Source organism: Saccostrea echinata, unplaced genomic scaffold, assembly GCF_033153115.1.
Source record: "Saccostrea echinata isolate AGI-Se365-2 ecotype Australia unplaced genomic scaffold, CSIRO_AGI_Sech_v1 ptg000020l, whole genome shotgun sequence".
Lineage (NCBI taxonomy): Eukaryota > Metazoa > Mollusca > Bivalvia > Ostreida > Ostreidae > Saccostrea > Saccostrea echinata.
In genome coordinates, this window is record NW_026889769.1 from 7,846,333 (window position 1) to 7,853,900 (window position 7,568).

Sequence of the window (7,568 nt, forward strand, 5' to 3'; positions counted from 1 at the left end):
TGGCGTTGTGTGTCGGTTTTTGGGAGGTGTTAATGGCAAAGATGAAATTAATATCATGGTTGTAAATGTCCACTCTGGGATGTACAAAAAATGTTTGCTTTTTTTTTTTAACAAAGATTATGAAAAAGAATATTACATAATTTCTTATTTCTATACACGTATTGAGACAGAACAGTTTGCAAAAATCATATGATAGAGGGAGACAAATATAGTATCTGACGTACTTAACGGAATGAACTTTGAGCAAGACACATGAATATACTTTCACAAGTACGTGCACGTGTATTTTCTTTTGGAAGTGTCAATGTACACTGTAGTTACTTAACTCAGTACTTTATAAATACTAGTGCATCAAGCCCCGTTGCAATTTACACGCTATTCTAGCACTCTATTAGACACAGCAGGAAAAAAGACCATCATGGATCTCGTGTTTCAAGGATTTGACAAAAGCTAACACTGCCCTCTCAAATGAAATTTGTTAAGACAAAATGACTTTGTTATTCACTGGTTTATTTGGTTGCCCATTTCGGTGATCAGTCATTGTTATATTCGTGTATTGTAAGATCTCTATCTAAATAGTGTCTAAAAATTTATGGGGGATGTTATATTCGTGTGTATTGTCAGTATATTTGTTTTCGAATATTCTTTTCTTTCGTATTGCTCCTACGGGGAATAACATCCTATTTAGTTCTTTGTTCTGTAAATGCAGACGAAACGTTTTTCTCTCTTTTAAATGCTAAATCAATATGCTACAATATGTCAAATTAAACAATATGACGTTTAAACAAACAGTAGGATAGTATATTTTATGATGTTTTAAAGAAATTATTTTTCTTCCTTTTTTCTATTAACGAATCAAATCTCAAAGAATTTGGGTTTTGTATAAATTAATACATAAATGAGCACTGTATTTGTAAAAGAGAAGAAAGCCTCTACCGGAAGAAAATTTTCCGGTGAAATTATAATTTCAAAGGTAAATGACAGAAATGCAGATTTTTTTTTATTATCTAGTAAAACAAAAATGTCATGGTATGTACGTTAAGTAATAATATATGGCTTGTCCATAACTTCTAATGAAGTGCTGTTCATCTTTGTAAGGGATCAAACCCTTCAAATGAGACTTATGGGTATATATAGTCAATCTTTTTCTGCATCAAAAGGTCTGTGAGCTTGCATCAGGTGTAGCACTAATCCCCCCTCTCATTGGTACTTCAAAAGGAAAAAAAACAATGAGTTTCGATCGATAACAATAAAGCCAGCGGCCTCCTCTTCCTGACTTTTACTTCATTATCACTATCTTTTGTATTATCATCCGGGCATCAACGACTGGAGGGAAATGAAACTTCTTCATGGCTGACTCCATGACCTTACCACCCAAGGTTAACAAACTTTCATTTGCAATAATGCTATCATTTGTAATACTCCCGGATAAGGTTTAGCTCGTTTGAGATTTCCTCTGGTTATTTATTGTTTGTTTTTATTTGTTGTAATCAAGAGAGGGGTAAGATTCTGGTTAATAAAGCTAGATCTATAAAAGATATGAGCAGAGGAAAAGAACAACGAGTGTTGATGCATTGAACTGAACAAACCAACAAACTGGAAGGGCATCCAGATCAAGTTTACTCTTAACTCTTCACTCTTAAAATTCAGTTTTTGGGAAGATCTAATTCAGGAGGAAAAAATATAACTTGGTGCAAAATCTACCAAAAAACTATAGTTCTGTAAACTCTTCTCTATCTCTCTTTCTTTTTCTTAATCAGACAGTTATTAATGTAACCAAGAAAAAGAGTGGTGAGGTAATTTTGAAGAGAAAGATTCCCGCTGCCAATAGCCTTCTGAGACAGGTTAACAGTTATTCTACGTTTATGTATATTTATACATGTATGCACTGCGTATGAAAATAAATAAATTGTTTGTTGAGGATTTGAATTTTATTCTGACAAAACAATTATATTTTAAGAAGGATTTTACTCCATTAGATATATAAGCTTTACTGATCAATGTAAAATGACAAAGCCTTTACAAGGTTGTTAGCTTGCTTTGATTCTCTGATTAAATTTCATTGAAATGAAATAAATATGACAATATTTCGACTCCACATTTAAGCCTTTTCCAAATAAAGATCGATTTTAGGGATCTATAGATTAATTCACTCAGCAACATAACATACTTATTTACTTTGCTTTTTCAGGCATAACGTACAATTCTGGAAGAAATCGGCTGTGTATAACGAATCGATTTTTTTTTTTAAATTAAAGTTTTATGGAACCAGTGTCATTTTGGCGATGAATTACGTACGTTTTAAGCAGGTAATGCAAAAAATCAATTGCGCGTTCATTATGTAGAGATACTCTCTTAAAAGCCTCTTTGAATGCACTGCAGGTTTTTCCTTTGAATGATTTAGACGTGAATAAAAAAAATATACAAGTGATGATTAAGCTTTGTTATCTTTCAAATGATTTCTTTCTTAAATTTACAAAATGATATTTGTAATGACACACAGTGAAATAATGTATATTAGCTGATGTTTCTAATATTCTTCCTCTAAAGAAGCTTTTTTTCCACTTTGAATAAAATCACATGCGAACATAAGGATATTATTAAATTTCTTACAATAATTTTTTTGTGTAATTTGATTCGTAAGCTTCACTTTCTTTTGATATATTTTACCAGACATGTCCACATTATTAATAGCCAGTCACAAAACAATTCTTTTTGATGGGTTTTCTCTAATTTGTCAACTTCGAAGATATATTTTACATAAACATCTCTAATTCTATTTCAATTAAATGTTAAGATATGATCTTGATTTTGTATTTAAATAATGTTCTTTTCCAAAAGTTTAACTTCAGTTGGCTTTCAGGAATGTAAAGAACGGTGCTGCAATATAAGCTTCTAGTTGCTTATTAGCCTGTGTTTATACTATATTTCAGAGAATATATTTTTATGCCCCCCCCCCCCGATCGAAAGATCCCGGGGGTATATTGTTTTTGTCCTGTCTGTCTGTTTGTCTGTTTATCTGTTTGTCTGTTTGTCTGTCTGTTTGTTGTCAACTTTAACCTTGCCCATAACTTTTGATTGGTTGGAGCTATGACTTTCATATTTCACATGCATATTCCTTTTGACAAGACCTTTCTTTGGGTACCATCATATTTGACCTTTTGACCTTGACCTTGGAGTTTGACCCACTTTTACAAAATTTTATGAGACTTTAACATTGGCCATAACCTCTGAACAGTTGGTGCTTGGGGTTTCAAACTTCACATGTGTATTCTTTGTGACAAGGCCTTCCTTGGGATACCAAAAACTTTGACCTTTTGACCTTGACCTTGGAGTTGACCTACTTTTGAAAAACTTTAACCTTGGCCATAACTTTTGAACAGTTTGTGCTTGGTTTTTCAAACTTCACATGTGTATTCCTTCTGAAAAGACCTTCCTCTGGATATCAACTCTTTGACCCTTTGACCTTGACCGAGGAGTTTGACCTACTTTTGAAAAACTTTAACCTTGGCCATAACTTTTGAATGGTTGGTGCTAGGGCTTTCATACTTTACATATGTAATCCTTGTGACATCACCTTCCTTTGGATACCAACAACTATGACCTTGACCTTGATGTTTTACTTACTTTTAAAAAACTTTAACCTTCGCCATAACTTTTGAACAGTTGCAGCTAGGGCTTTCAAATTTAACATTTTTTATCTTTTGGCCTGGATTTTGACTTGCATTTGAGAAACTTTAACCTTCGCCATAAGCTGCCATACGGGGGCATCAGTGTTTCACAAACACATCTTGTTTTTCATATGAAAGAATGATTAGTCATCGGTAAAATACCAGAATATTGAGCTTCTTTAGTTCTTTAAGAAACCGTAATTTATGCATTATTCACGCATTGAGCAAAACCTTAGCGTAGACTATACATGTTGTTGCAGTTTGGTCCTTATTTGTTAAAGCCTAGGAAAAGCGTATGTTAATTTAAACAGACAATCTGTGCAGACACTATCAAACGGAATACAAGCAAATATTCAGGGAGAGGAAGAGTGCTCGGAGCAAAAATAAAAAAAAAAGATATGGATGTTTTCTCGCCGTTTATTGTTTTACAAATAAACATTCCGTTCCATTTTTGCTAATGGGAAAAATGTGCGTGGTGGAGTTGCATTACGTAAAGTCGTCGATGTAATTCAATCGTTCGACAATAAAAGATAATGTAGGGTAGTAAATCTTGTATGGTACTGATGCGCCGATTTACATTAAATGTTGAATATCCTTTATAGAACTACAAGTGCACCTTCAGCTCAAACTATCAAAGAACGAATTAATTTGAAAACTACAAGGTAATGTCCCTGAAAATCAAAGAATTTGCAGCTTAATTGTCTACACCAATTCACGGCTTTGCAATATAACAGAGATGTTCTTGAAACAGTGTTGTAGATGGGAAATATAGTTCACTACGATGATGGAGGTATACTGTATAAAACACTGGGAACCTAGATACATGTATGTGTAAATATAATTAGACACTTGATTATAATGTCAATAAATTAATAAATAATGAGGCTTAAGGGTTTTAAAGAAATGAACATGGTTGGTCATGTGGTCGAATTTGACTACGTTCAATGTACCAGCAAAAGGTCTTTTTATGAGGATTTTTTTATCCTTATTGAAAATTATATAGTATTGACGAAATCGGGAAAAATAACGAACATTGATCGATCTAAAAAAAAAATCTACAAACAATACAAATATGTGAACAAGACATAATACACGGACATTCGGAAATTCCAGAGATGGGATCAGGTGCTTAGCAAGAGTAAGCATCCCTAGTTGATCCGTCATACCAGCCGTGGGTCCTATGTACTGGTCCGGTAGATCCGTAGTCAAATATAGCATGAAAACAAAGGCCTAACGATTGTTATGAAACACGTCAGCCAAAATACTACCCAATAATAGGTTATATTTGCTAAGAAGGTATTAAAACGGCCATAGAATTTACGAAATGCTAACTTAAACAAGGTTCTTGAAATCCCTGTAAGATCAACTTATTTGTCGGTAGCCTGTCTCGGTTTAAAAATTGATCGTACTCAGAACATGTTCTTGAGTATCGAATAAGTTGGAAGGCAAAAACACCATATGCAAATAATTTAGTTGAAATCATCTCGTTTGTCATACAATTTAGTTGTTAGTGGGCTCTTTGTAGTGAGTAAAACGACAAATTATAAAACAGATGTGGCAGATTCTATGGTGTCTTTTATTTTGGAGTTCACTGGGATATGTCGAATTGACATATGAATGGAAACAATTAATGTTAACTGATAAAACATCGTCGATATATCTGAATGTCGGTTTGAATGCAACAGCAAGTGGTTTCTTCTTCTCATGAAGAAGTTTTTTAATAAATTTTGTGTCATAGGAATATAAAAAAAAAGATAAGTTAATAGAGAAGCACAATTAGATCCCATCGAAATTCCAACAGTTTGTTGGAAGACCGGGTCTCCGAAGACTACATAAAACTTGTCAATGAGCAATTCCGGCATCCTTTTAATATCAACTTCAGGAAGGATACGGGTATGGTAAGATTTTCTTTAAAAAGAATGCAGATGACTACAAGATAAACAATTACATGTTTCCGTTAGCTTTCTTTCAAAATTCCAGTTGAACTGGTAATCAAACAATTTTAAAAGTTTCATTCATTTTATTTATACATTGCTAATCAGTTCAGACACAAGTTTCCAAATTTACAAGGACTTGCAGGTACATTGTAATGTTAATTTGATTGCAGTAATCTCAGTTTTCATTGTAGAAGATACTCATAACAACCTTTTAAATAATTTTTCCAATATTCTCCGTGTACATCTGTACTTAGAAATGACAATACTCGAAAATGACATAGGGAATAACGAATGGCATTCAGTGGAAATCTCGGGAGACCTCGTTCATAATCGTTCATGACAATATAAGAAACTTTGTCCGTTGCTATAGCATTAATCAATCTAACTTTTTCTCCAGGGTGCAGGCTTCCAGACAATAAATCCAGCATGCTTGACCCTGAACAATGGAATGAAATTTTATTTCCCTTCTACGTAAACAGTAACTTCCAAGGGATTCAGTAATGCTTCTTCCTTAAACTTCTTAATTGCGTATTTTTTTTAGAATAATGTCTTTCACCTAAATGATAAGAAATGTATTATTCCTTTTAGCGAGTTGCCAGTCAGAATTTGAGAATAATTTTTGTCCCAGTAGTCCCTTTAGTGTTTTTTACTCAATATGTTATGTTTTTCATAAGTACAGATTTTTTGAAGTCATACATTCCGTAATTTTTATTTGATCTTGATTATGTGATTGATGTTAAAAAAAATATGATTGATCTATGTTAAAAGACATTTAAGATTTTTTTTTCATTAATTGCGATACATACATAGAGATACCGTGCATAGCACTAGCATTTTAATAAAAAAAAAAAGATTTCATGAATATTCATGATTTAGAAATCTCGAATGTCCGCACGATAAACTGGTAGATTGACACGTGAACCTTGATTCGTGTCGCATGAAACCTGTTATTATTTCAATTGATTTAATACTGAATTTATTTACGTAAACAGCGTTCCACTCATTCTCACGCATTGTTTTAAGTCCTTGCGTAAATGTAGTGTTTTCAAGGTCACCCAATTGCATTTTAAGTCATTTAACTTCCACTTTTACCATGGTACCTATATGTTTTAAATTTCGAAATTTTCAGAATCACCATAATTTTGGCCAAAAAAGATATAAAACATTTATCCTTTATGAAATATACGTAAAGTTACGGACTGAAATATAGTAAAATTATGAAAATACATGTAGTAATAATAATTATGAGAACATTAAGAATATTACATTTATAAAGGAATTTTTCGTGGTGGTGAATCATCTTTTTTATCGTCAAATTTGTCAGTTATTGAAAGAAAATCAAACCTTTTAGTTTTAAATATGACCCCTAATAGCCCAATTGTAAATTCAAGTGCAATTTTCAATCTTAAATAGTGGGAATTAGAAAGCAATTACATGCAAGCTGTAACATGAATACTTTCTGAACTCACTCTGGGCTTTTCTGTCATCGACAAACATAAAGTGCATCGCATGACAAGTTCACAAAGAAGATAGAAGTTGGGGCCATCAAGTATATATTGATTCAAAATTGTTTTAAATGCATGTAGATGCACGCAAACTGGATTTGAATTAATTATTAAAGTAAAACTCTTCTTTTTTCAGGAAGATGATTAACTTACCTTTTTAATTTGCCGACTGTATCTGTGACTTTATCTTTGACAGGTTGCAGTACTCTACATTTTACTGCTTCAAGGTTTCCAAAGGGCATTGTTCAAACGTTTGGTCTAGGACACTTAATTCAAATGATCATGCAGCTGTTTTATCACCAAAGTGTGAATTCCTTCAATGCTTCTTCATAAAGTCTTAGAAAACAGTGATAATTTATGCCAGGATCAGCTTGAAGTTTATGCAATGAAAGAAACGCTTCTCATAACTTGGTCCAGTAGAGTTTCACGCAGAAAAGAGTCTAGTATTTCACTAG

General features: G+C 32.9%; 1 protein-coding gene across 1 annotated transcript in view; it reads right to left on the minus strand.

Moving 5' to 3' along the window:
- LOC133190024 (TPR and ankyrin repeat-containing protein 1-like) overlaps window positions 1-7,330 on the minus strand; it is a 490,694-nt gene extending 483,364 nt beyond the window's left edge. Inside the window, exon 1 of the mRNA XM_061325501.1 lies at window positions 7,320-7,330. The gene's annotated coding sequence lies outside the window, so the exon portion shown is untranslated. The remainder of the gene's footprint in view (window positions 1-7,319) is intronic.
- Window positions 7,331-7,568: the final 238 nt, after the last annotated feature.